Source organism: Dasypus novemcinctus, chromosome 2, assembly GCF_030445035.2.
Source record: "Dasypus novemcinctus isolate mDasNov1 chromosome 2, mDasNov1.1.hap2, whole genome shotgun sequence".
Lineage (NCBI taxonomy): Eukaryota > Metazoa > Chordata > Mammalia > Cingulata > Dasypodidae > Dasypus > Dasypus novemcinctus.
The window spans coordinates 138,111,277-138,122,740 of NC_080674.1; the positions used below are offsets into that span (position 1 = coordinate 138,111,277).

The window sequence follows — 11,464 nt, forward strand, 5'->3', positions numbered from 1 at the left end:
AATTCATATTATTCTCTACTTCAGAAATATTGTCATGGATATTACTAAGCAATTAGTGCATAAAAAGCAGTACATGGATTCTTGCACCCATGTAAAAGTACATCTAGATATATACTAAGAAGTGGAACTGTTGATTCATAACGTAACCAGATTTTGTCTTGGTTCTTGACTACGCTGCAGAAATGACTTTCAAAAGCACGTCAGGTTAGTTAGGCCAGTAATTTATTAAGGTAGAGAGGAAAGAGCAGTGGGAGAAATAACAGATCATAAGTCCCAGGAAGGGAGGAAGGGGTTGAAAAGTGTTAAAGCGGACTGATTTACAGACTACAATTTCCCATTATAGATTATAAATGCCCAGGTTTTACTTGTGTGGCCATCATGGCGGGGGAGAAATGGCAAGAGCAGGGTGCCAGAGGGCAGGAACACGCACACAGGGCAGGCACCAGGACAAGGTGAAGGCAAGAGAGAACAAGAGACCTTGGCGCTTGCTTTTTAAACCGTTAAATATTCCACCCCTTTGCTAATGGCACAGTTGGGGTTACAGCTGTTTGCTGTTTTGATTGATTACCCCACCCATCAATCCCCCAGGAGCACCCAATGAGAAGGTCCCTGGAGAATATCCAAGGTTTCTCCTCGCTTCCAAAGAAAACTCTCATTCCGGATGGCAGAATCTCATGAGGGTCTTCCAGCAGCCATCTTGGGGATGTTGATGTCCACATGGACTGTTTGCCAGGTTCCAGATCCGTCTATTGATTTCCTATCTAGCCTGCTTCATAAGGTATTCAAATTTTCCAGTAATTTTTAAATTGCTCTTTAAAATGGTTGTACCGTTTACACACCAACTGTGTGTGAGAGGTCCCATCTTTCCACATCCTCACTGCTATTATTATGACTTTTCTCATTTTTGCCAAACTGATAGGTATGAAATGATATCAGATTGTTTTAAATTTCATTTCCTGATTTCTATTGAGATGGATCATCTTTTCATATATTTTTTGGCTATTATGATTTCTTCCATTATGAATGTGTATTCATATTCTTTACCCACCTTTCTCTGTTGGGTTGTCTGTCTTTTTCTTACTGATCCTTTATGTATTATGGATACTAATCCTTTGTTGCCTATCTGTGCTGCAGATTTCTTCTTCCAATATGCAACTGTTTTATTTATTTATTTTTTTTTAATTTTTCTCCTTTATTTATTTATTTTTTTTAAATATTTATTATTATTATTATTTTTTTAATTACATTTAAAAAAATATATGAGGTCCCATTCAACCCCACCGCCCCCGCCCCCCACTCTCCCCACAGCAACACTCTCTCCCATCATCGTGATACATCCATTGCACCTGGTAAGTTCATCTCTGAGCATCACTGCACCCCATAGTCAATGGTCCACATCATAGCCCAGACTCTCTCACGTTCCATCCAGTGGGCCCTGGGGGGATCTACAGTGTCCCGTAATTGTCCGTGAAGCACTATCCAGGACAACTCCACGTCCCGAAAACGCCTCCACATCTCATCTCTTCCTCCCGTTCCCCACACCCAGCAGCCCCCATGGCTACCGTTCCCACACCCATTCCACATTTTCTCTGTGGACATTGGATTGGTTGTGTCCATTGCACACCTATGTCAAGTGAGGGCTTAGATTCCACATGGGTACTGGATGCACTCTTCCCGCTTCTAGTTGCCACTCTAGGCTCCATGTTGTGGTGGTTGACCTTCTTCAACTCCATGTTAGCTGAGTGGAGTAAGTCCAATAAGTCAAAGTGTAGGAGCTGAAGTCTGTTGAGGCTCTGGGCCTGGGTGTCATATTATCAGTCCAGAGATTCAAATCCCCTACATATATCTTAAACCCAGCACCAACTACAATTCCAATAAAGTAGCATGCAAGTCTTGTGAAAAGAGATCCCCTCTGAGTCCATTTCCATCACGCAGAAACACCAGCTCCAAAGAAGGGCCATCAGTCATGGCAGTGAACCCCTTCTGCCATGACCATAGAACCCGTGGGTCTCTTTATCCCTCAAAAGAACCAATACCTGGGGTTGTATCTACCTTATCTGTCTCTTAGACTCTGTTCAATTGTACATAGGGGTATTCCTTCTGACAACCTCCAGACTCTTTTTTAGAGATTCACAGCCTTATAATCTCATTTCTCTTTTCCATTTCCCCCTTACATTAGGTCAAACCGCTTCCCGAAGTCATGTTATTATATGTAGATAGGTATATTCTGCTGTTCCGCATTGAATCTTTAATTCAAGGTCATTTTCTAGTTGCTTCTTCAGCTGGTATGTGGTAGTGATCCCTCGATGCCAGGGAGGCTCATCCGGGTGTCGTGTCCCACGCTGGGGGGAATGCATCACATCTACACACTGAGTTTGGCTGTGAGAGTGGCCACATTTGAGTAACATGAAGGCTGTCAGGAGGAAACCCCCAGGCACAATGCTACTCTAGGCCTTGTTCTTATTACAGGTGCATAGGCTCAAAAGTGTAGCCATTAGTATCAAGAGCCCACTGTTGGGCCCTCCTTCCTTCCTGGTTCTTGCCGTTGCACCTGGAGGATTGCCGCTGCTCTCCCATGGCCCACAACAGTGACCCCCCGGCCAGGAGCCCAGTACCCCCCCAGCTGTTGTTTTTAATTGTTTCCACTATGAGTATATATAGACATTACCATATACCCTGGGCATATGCCCTGTATAACTCCCTGTCAACCATATATATCCTGTCAATAACATCCCATATCAGTATTCCTCCGCTGCCATTGTTGAACCACTCTGTGATCCAAAACTTCCCGTAAAGTGAATCCCAACATAATGTCAGCTTCAGAAGAGTCTTAGATCACCAAAATTCATATATACAATATACAGTATTTCCCCAGATCCATCATAAAACCTTTTCCCTTCCACAGCAATAATCTTTTAACTTATTCATATCATATTTCCTGGAACTGATGTACAGATTCCGAAACTATAGTTTTCAAACAAGGTAACATTTGTGCTTACTATGTGGTCCATACTTTAGGTTGTATAGTTTTCTAAATTTTTTAGTTATCCTATGTTTTGTCTTATGGTTTTCATTATTAGTCTGTCGTCCCCAATATATTTTTGGTGTAATATTAGCTGTTTTATATTCATCCTCGTGTACTCTCACATAACTCCTCTTTTGCCCCCTTATTTACCTTTGTTCCATCCATTGCACATCCATTTTCCCCTCCCCTTAGGGCCCACAACGCCTGCCAATCTAATGCCCTGGGAGCCGTCCTTTCTCACGAGAGATACAGTTCTCTCTATTCGACGGCATTAGTCTTCCCCAGGATATGGGTCCACCCCACCCAATGGTAGAACCCACCTTGGCAAAATGAGCCTTCAGCTATTCCCTCCGGAGTCCGTCCCGCATCAGACCATACCCCCTGAGCGTCCTAACCAGGTAACCCTCCTACTTATACTTTGATACGTTTTACTCAACATTTAGTTCTCAATGAACTTCTGGCACTCTCCCATTTTTGTATGTTGCCCCTCCCTCCCACCTATTTCTTGGACCATATTACCCCTCTTCCCATCCCCAGCCCCCCTCAAACCCAGAAAACCCCACCCGAAGGTAACCCCTTGCCCCCATTTTGTCCCTTCTTTGTGCTCATACTTCCCCCAGCTCATCACAGATTCCACCCCTACAGACATTAACTCACATCCTTCCTCCACCCCCCGATTTCCAGTAAGCCACTTTTCCAGACTCTAGCTCTCTGAGGCAGTTAACTTATTTCATATCATTGAGGTCATATAGTATTTGTCCTTCAATGCCTGGGTTGCTTCACTCAACATAAGATTCTCAAGGTTCATCCATGTTATCACGTGCGATTGTAGTGTATTGGTTCTTACAGCTGAGTAGTATTCCATTGTGTGTATATACCACATTTTATTGATCCACTCATCTGTTGATGGACTTTTGGATTGATTCCAACTTTTGGCGATGGTGAACAATGCTGCTATGAACATTGGTGTACATATATCGGTTTGTGTCCTTGTTTTCAGATCTGATGGGTATATACCCAGCAGTGGTATTGCTGGGTCATATGGCAAATCTATGGATAATTTTTTGAGAAACTGCCAAACTGTCCTCCAGAATGGTTGGATCCTTCTGCATTCCCACCAGCAATGGATGAGTGTTCCCCTTTCTTCACATCCTCTCCAGCATTTGTATTCTACTGTTTTTTTCATGGCTGCCAATCTTACGGGAGTAAGATGGTATCTCATTGCAGTTTTGATTTGCATTTCCCTGATAGCTAGGGATTTGGAGCATTTTTTCATGTGCTTTTTAGCCATTTGTATTTCTTCTTTGGAGAAGTGTCTGTTTAAATCTTTTTCCCATTTTTTAAATGGGTTGTTTATCTTTTTGTTTTCGAGATCTATGAGTTCTTTATATATGCAAGTTATAAGTCTCTTATCAGATATATGGTTGCCAAATATTTTCTCCCATTGTGTGGGTTCCCTTTTTACTTTCTTGACAAACTCCTTTGAGGTGCAGAAGGCTTTAATTTTGAGGTAGTCCCATTTATCTATTTGTTCTTTTGCTGCTCGTGCTTTTGGTGTGATATTCATGAAGCCATTTCCTATTACAAGGTCCTGTAGATGTTTCCCTACACTGCTTTCTAAGGTCTTTATGGTCTTGGCTCTTATATTTAGGTCTTTGATCCATCTTGAGTTGATCTTTGTATAAGGTGTGAGATGGTAATCCTCTTTCATTCTTCTACATATAGCTATCCAGTTCTCCAGGCACCATTTGTTGAATAGGTCATTCTCTCCCAGTTGAGAGGGTTTGGTGGCTTTATCGAATATTATATGTCTATATACATGAGGTTCTATATCTGAACTTTCAATTCGATTCCATTGGTCTGTGTGTCTCTCCTTATGCCAGTACCATGCTGTTTTCACTACTGTAGCTTTGTAGTATGTTTTGAAGTCAGGAAGTGTGATTCCTCCTATTTCGTTTTTCTTTTTCAATATGTCTTTGGCTATTCGGGGCCTCTTTTTATTCCAAATAAATTTCATAGTTAGTTTTTCTAGTTCCTTAAAGAAGGCTGTGTTGATTTTTATTGGGATTGCATTGAATGTGTAGATCAGTTTTGGTAGGATAGACATCTTAATAATATTCAGTCTTCCTATCCATGAACAGGGAATATTCTTCCATTTATTTAGGTCTTCTTTGATTTCCTTGAACAATCTTGTATAGTTCTCGATGTATAAGTTTTTTACCTCTTTAGTTAAATTTATTCCTAAGTATTTGATTTTTTTATTTACTATTGTGAATGGTATTTGTTTCTTGATTTCCTCCTGATCTTGCTCATTATTGGTGTATAGAAATGCTACTGATTTTTGCGCATTGATCTTATAACCTGCGACTTTGCTAAACTCATTTATGAGTTCTAGGAGCTTTGTTGTAGATCTCTCAGGGTTTTCTATATATAGGATCATGTCATCTGCAAATAATGAAATTTTGACTTCTTCCCTTCCAATTTGAATGCCTTTTATATCTGGTTCTTGTCTCAGTGCTCGAGCCAGTACTTCCAAGACAATGTTAAATAGGAGCGGAGACAATGGGCATCCTTGTCTTGTTCCTGATTTTAGAGGGAAGGATTTCAGGATTTCGCCATTGTAAACAATGTTGGCTTTAGGTTTTTCATATATACTCTTTATCATGTTCAAAAAGTTTCCTTGTATTCCGATCTTTTGGAGTGTTTTTATCAGGAAGGGGTGCTGTATTTTGTCAAATGCCTTTTCTGCATCTATAGATATAATCATGTGGTTTTTTTCTCTCAATCTGTTTATATGGTGTATTACATTGATTGATTTTCTTATGTTGAACCATCCTTGCTACCTGGAATAAATCCCACTTGGTCATGGTGTATAATTCGTTTAATGTGTTGTTGAATACGATTAGCAAGTATTTTGTTAAGTATTTTCGCGTCTAGGTTCATTAGAGAAATTGGTCTGTAATTTTCCTTTCTTGTGGTGTCTTTGTTTGGCTTTGGTACTAGGGTAATGTTAGCATCATAGAAGGAATTAGGCAGTGTTCCTTCTGTTTCGATTTTTCGGAATAGTTTCAACAGGATTGGTGTTAGTTCTTTCCGGAATGTTTTGTAGAATTCACCTGTGAAGCCGTCTGGCCCTGGGCTCTTCTTAGTTGGGAGATTTTTAATGACTGATTCTATCTCTTTGCTTGTGATTGGTTTGTTAAGATCATCAATTTCTTCTTTCGTCAGTATGGGCTGCTTATGTATTTCTAGGAATTTGTCCATTTCCTCTAAATTGTCATTTTTGTTGGAATATAGTTTTTCAAAGTATCCTCTTATGATAGTCTTTATTTCTGTGGGGTCAGTGGTGATTTCACCTTTCTCATTTCTTATTTTGTGTATTTGCATCTTTTCTCTTTTTTCTTTGTCAGTCTCGCTAAAGGTTTGTCAATTTTGTTGATCTTCTCAAAAAACCAGCTCTTGGTCTTGTTTATTTTTTCAAGTGCTTTCTTATTTTCTATTTCATTTAGTTCTGCTCTTATCTTTGTTATTTCCTTCCTTCTTCTTCCTGTTGGGTTACTTTGTTGTTGTTTTTCTAATTCCTTCAAATGTGCAGTTAATTCTTCAATTTCTGCTCTTTCTTCTTTTTTGATATATGAATTTATGGCTATAAATTTCCCTCTCAGTACCGCTTTTGCTGCATCCCATAAATTTTGGTATGTTGTGTTATCATTATCATTTGTTTCAAGGTAGTCATTGATTTCTTTTGAGATTTCCTCTTTGACCCACTGTTTTTCTAAGAGTGTGCTGTTTAATTTCCAAATTGTCGTGTGAAGTCTGGGTCTCTGTCCCTTGCAAATTTCCAGCTTGACTCCACTGTGGTCAGAGATATTGTTTTGTATGATTTCGATCTTTCTGAATTCATTAAGCCTTTCTTTGTGGCCTAGCATATGGTCAATCTTGGAGAATGTTCCATGTGCGCTTGAGAAAAATGTATATCCTGCTGTGTTTGGGTGTAATGATCTATATATGTCTATTAGATCCAGCTCTTCTAATATACTGTTCAAATGTTTTGTTTCTTTAGTGATTCTCTTTTGAGATGTTCTGTCCAGAGTTGATAGTGGTGTATTAAAATCCCCCACTATAATTGTAGATGCATCTATTCTTTCACTTAGTTTTTCCAGCGTTTGCCTCACATATTTAGAGGCGCCCTTGTTAGGAGCATAAATATTTATGATTGTTCGATCTTCTTGACAAATTGTCCCTTTCACTAAAATATAGTATCCTTCGTCTCTCACAATTGTTTCGCATTTAAAGTCTATTTTGTCTGATATTAATATAGCTACTCCTGCCTTTTTTTGGTTGTTGTTTGCTTGTATGATTGTTTTCCAGCCATTCACTTTCAACCTCCTTGAGTCTCTGGGTCTAAGATGTGTCTCTTGTAGGCAGCATATAGATGGGTCGTATTTCCTTATCCAGTGTCCCAGTCTGAATCTTTTGATAGGTGAGTTTAATCCGTTGACATTCAGTGTTATTACGTTTAGAGAGTTATTTATGGTAGCCATATTTTGGTTGGATTTGTGTTTGTTATATTTTGTTTGTATTATTTTATTTTCCCCTTCTATTTTTGTCTTTCTTGTTGCTTTTACACTCTCCTCCATCTCTGACTGTCCTGTTTTTTCCTTTCTTCCTGCAGAATTCCCTTAAGAATTTCTTGAAGGGGAGGTTTCTTGTTGATATACTCTTTCAGTTTCTGTTTATCTGTGAATATTTTGAACTCTCCATCATTTTTGAATGCTAGTTTAGCTGGATAGAGTATTCTTGGTTGGAGATTTTTTTCCTTTAGTACCTTGACTATATCATACCACTGCCTTCTTGCCTCCATCGTTTCAGATGAGAAATCAGCACTTAATCTTATGGAGTTTCCCTTGTATGTGATGGTTTTCTTTTCTCTTGCTGCTTTTAGAATTTTTTCTTTGTCTTGAGCATTGGATAATTTGACAAGTATATGTCTTGGGGTGGGCCTGTTGGGGTTTATGACCAGTGGAGTGTGCTGTGCTTCTTGGATATGTACATCTGTCTCTTTCAGTAGATTTGGGAAGTTTTCATTCATTATTTCCTGCAACACTCCTTCTGACCCCTTTCCCTTCTCTTCTCCTTCTGGAATGCCTATAATACGAACGTTTGAGCGTTTTGCGTTATCATTCAGGTCCCTAAGTCCTATCTGGATTTTTTCTACCTTTTTATTGACCACTTCTACTATCTGTTTGATTTCCAATGCACTGTCTTCCACATCACTAATTCTCTGCTCTGCCTCTTCTAGTCTGCTGATATTTGCTGCAAGTGTATTTTTGATTTCTTGAATTGTGGTGTTCATTTCCATCATATCTGTTATTTTTTTGCGCATGTCTGCAATTTCCCCTCCAAGTGTTGTCTTCACGCTGTTAACCTCTTTCATTACTTCATCAAATTTGTCAGTGATAAATGTTCTGAGATCTTTCATTGCTTGTGCGAAGTCCTGCCCCCCTTCCTGATTTTCAGTTTGTTGATTGGATTCAGCCATGTTTTCCTGATTACTGGTTTGGCTTGTAGATTTTTGTTGCTGTCTTGTCAACATTTTTTCTTGACGGGTTTAATCAGTTCCTTAGCTTCTTTGTCTAGTCTTGGAGATTAATTAGCTGTTGTTTTTGCGTAAGTGTTATATCTTCTCTTTGTCACTTTGTTCTTCTTATTCCAATTTCTTATTGCTAGTTAAGCTCACTTTAAAGGAAAGTATTAGTGCTGGGGAAAGTCAATTGTGTAAGGAAGGAAAAAGTGTGAAGTAGTATTGGTGATATATGTTTACAAAGCAACAATATGAGTTCTGGGAGGATGGAGGTTAGATCATGTAAATTGTGTAGAGTTATAGTAGTAGGAAAGTACCTATAATGAGGTAGACGACTGAATATGGGAGGAATGTGGTACGTACTAAGAGGCTATTGTTTTCGTGAGAGAGGGAAAGAGAAAAGAAAGGTAATAGTTTCAGGGAAGAATACCAGATGGAAAACTAAACAAAGGTATTAGAAATTAAGAGTTAGACACTCTGTGGATCAAAGAAAGGGAGATGGAATATAGGAGAGATAGCAGATGGTGGAGGATATCAAGTTGTAGGGGAAAGGGGATAGTGTAGATAGGCTAAATCTATTCACAGAGAAATGAGGCAGTGGAGGGTGAGGAAACCCAGCAAATGTGAGGTATTTCCTGTAGGACCTATTGTATTGTTAAGGTAAAATAGTATAAGAAGAATATTGGGGACAAGAAAGAGAGTATTGAAAAAAAAAAAAAAGAACAACAAGAACAACAACAACAACAAAAAAAAAACAAAAAAAAAACAAACCAAAGAACAGAAACCCCGCCGCCAGGCTCGGCTGGGCTCAGCTGGGCTCCGGTCCCCCGCCCGCCGCCCGCCGCGGCTCGGCTGGGCTCGGCCGGGCTCAGCTTTCCCGCCCGCCGCCCAGCGCGGCGCAGCGCGGCTCGGCTCTCCCGCTCGCGGCGCGGCGCGGCTGGGCTCGGCTGAGCTCAGCCAGGCTCTGCCCCCCCCCCCCCGCCCGCCCTGGCTCAGCCGGGCTCGACCGGACTCGGCTACCCTGGCCGCCGCCCGCCGGGGCTCCGCGCGGTGCTAGCTGCCTCGGCTCCGCCTACCCAAGGAGGGAATCCTCCACACGTAGCTGGGATCTCCGTGTATATTTCACAGATGGATCCTCTCTGTTACCTTCCCTCCAAATCGATGTCCAGACACCTCCGGACCAGGAAAAATCCCGAAACAGCCAGTCCCAAAGAGTCTCCGACGCCTCCCAGCCAATTCCCCCCAGGAGCTAGTAACCGGGAAGTTCACTCAGCCGCCATCTTGCCTCCCCCTCCTGAAAAGTCCCAATTTATATCTTATAGACCAGTCCTTTCCGTTACCTTCCCACCAAATCGATGTCCAGACACTTCCTGCCCTGAAAAAATCCTGAAAAAGCCTGGTCCCGGAGAACCTCCAGCGGTGCCCAGCTGCCTCTTCCCAGGAGAGACGGCAAGGCAAGCTCACTCAGCCACCATCTTGCCGGAAGTCCTCGCAACTGTTTTAGTTGCCAAAGGACTGACAATGCAAAGTACCAGAAATGTGTTGGCTTTTATACAGGGTATTTATTTGGGGTAAAAGCTTACAGTTCCCAGGTTGTAAAAAGTCCAAATCAGGGCACTACAATCAGAGCACGCGGAGCTGCATGCAGAGCGCCGGGGCGATGGCTGGAGGGTCAGCCTGGAGGACCCGAGCAACCAAGGGACCTTGGTCAACAATGTCCAACTCCCAAGAGGTCACAGGCTGGAGTTGAGCGATGGTGACCTCCTGACCTTTGGCCCCGAGGGGTTGCCAGGAACCAGCCCCTCAAAGTTCTACTTCATGTTCCAGCAAGTCCGAGTCAAGCCTCAGGACTTTGCTGCCATCACCACCCCCCGGGTCGACGGGAGAAGAGGGGGCCAGGGGTGGCTTCCAGCCCATGCTGCCCTCCCGGGGGACCCCACAGAGACCCCTCAGCACCCCAAAGTCCACACTGATTCTCAACTCCATCTGCAGCTTCAACAAGCTCCGGCCCCAGCCCCTCACCTTCTCCAGGAGCGGGGCTGGGGCGGGGCTTGTCCCTGCCCACCCCCCATGGGGAAGAGGGGAGCCCGCCTTCCGCCCCGCCCCTGGTTCCCAGAAGCCGGAGGAAATCGGCCCGCCGAGTGCTGGCGGAGCTGGAAGACGAAAGGGGGTCCCCCGAAAGCCCCCCACCCGAGCACACAGAGCCCAGGAAGAAACTGCGCGGAGAGAAGTCACCGCTGACGCCCAGCGGAAATCGTCATGGCTGTCCTCGGAAGCACCCAGCGAGCACCCCTGCGTTTGGGGACGGGGATCCCTGTGCAGCCCCTCGCTGCCGCCTGCCCCGGGAGGAGCCGGTGGCCTGGCTTCAGTGTGATGGCTGTGACATTTGGTTCCACGTGGCCTGTGTTGGCTGCAGCTTCCAGGCTGCCAGGGAGAAGGACTTCCAGTGCCCGCGCTACCGTGCTGGCTTGCCGACCTGAGGCCTGCCGGCAGAGCTGGGCCTCCAGGCGGGGAACATGGGGGCACACAATGCCTTCCCTTTCCAGGAGGAAAGGACTCCAGGGAAGCAGGATCCACGGCCACAGAACAGGCCATCCCAGCCAACATGACCAGGAAGCTGGTTTCCTGTAAAGCTGTTGCCCACAGGAAGCAGGCCAGTGAGCTGGGAATTCCGCTTGCTTCTGGCTGTGGAGGCTTGTGGCCAGGGACAGGAGAGCATCCATCACCTGCAGAGGCCGTGCCTGAGGACTCAGGATTTGGGCCAGTGGGTTCCTAAATGTCCTTAATGTACCAACCCCCTACAGGACTCTGGGAAAACCTGGGCCATGGTCCCCAAACTTCCTTAGACTGTGGCT

The 11,464-nt window shown here is 43.4% G+C and overlaps 1 pseudogene; it reads left to right on the plus strand.

Moving 5' to 3' along the window:
- The first annotated feature begins 378 nt into the window (after positions 1 to 378).
- LOC101433444 (transcription factor 19 pseudogene) lies at positions 379 to 11,089 on the plus strand (annotated as a pseudogene).
- The last annotated feature ends 375 nt before the right edge of the window (positions 11,090 to 11,464 follow it).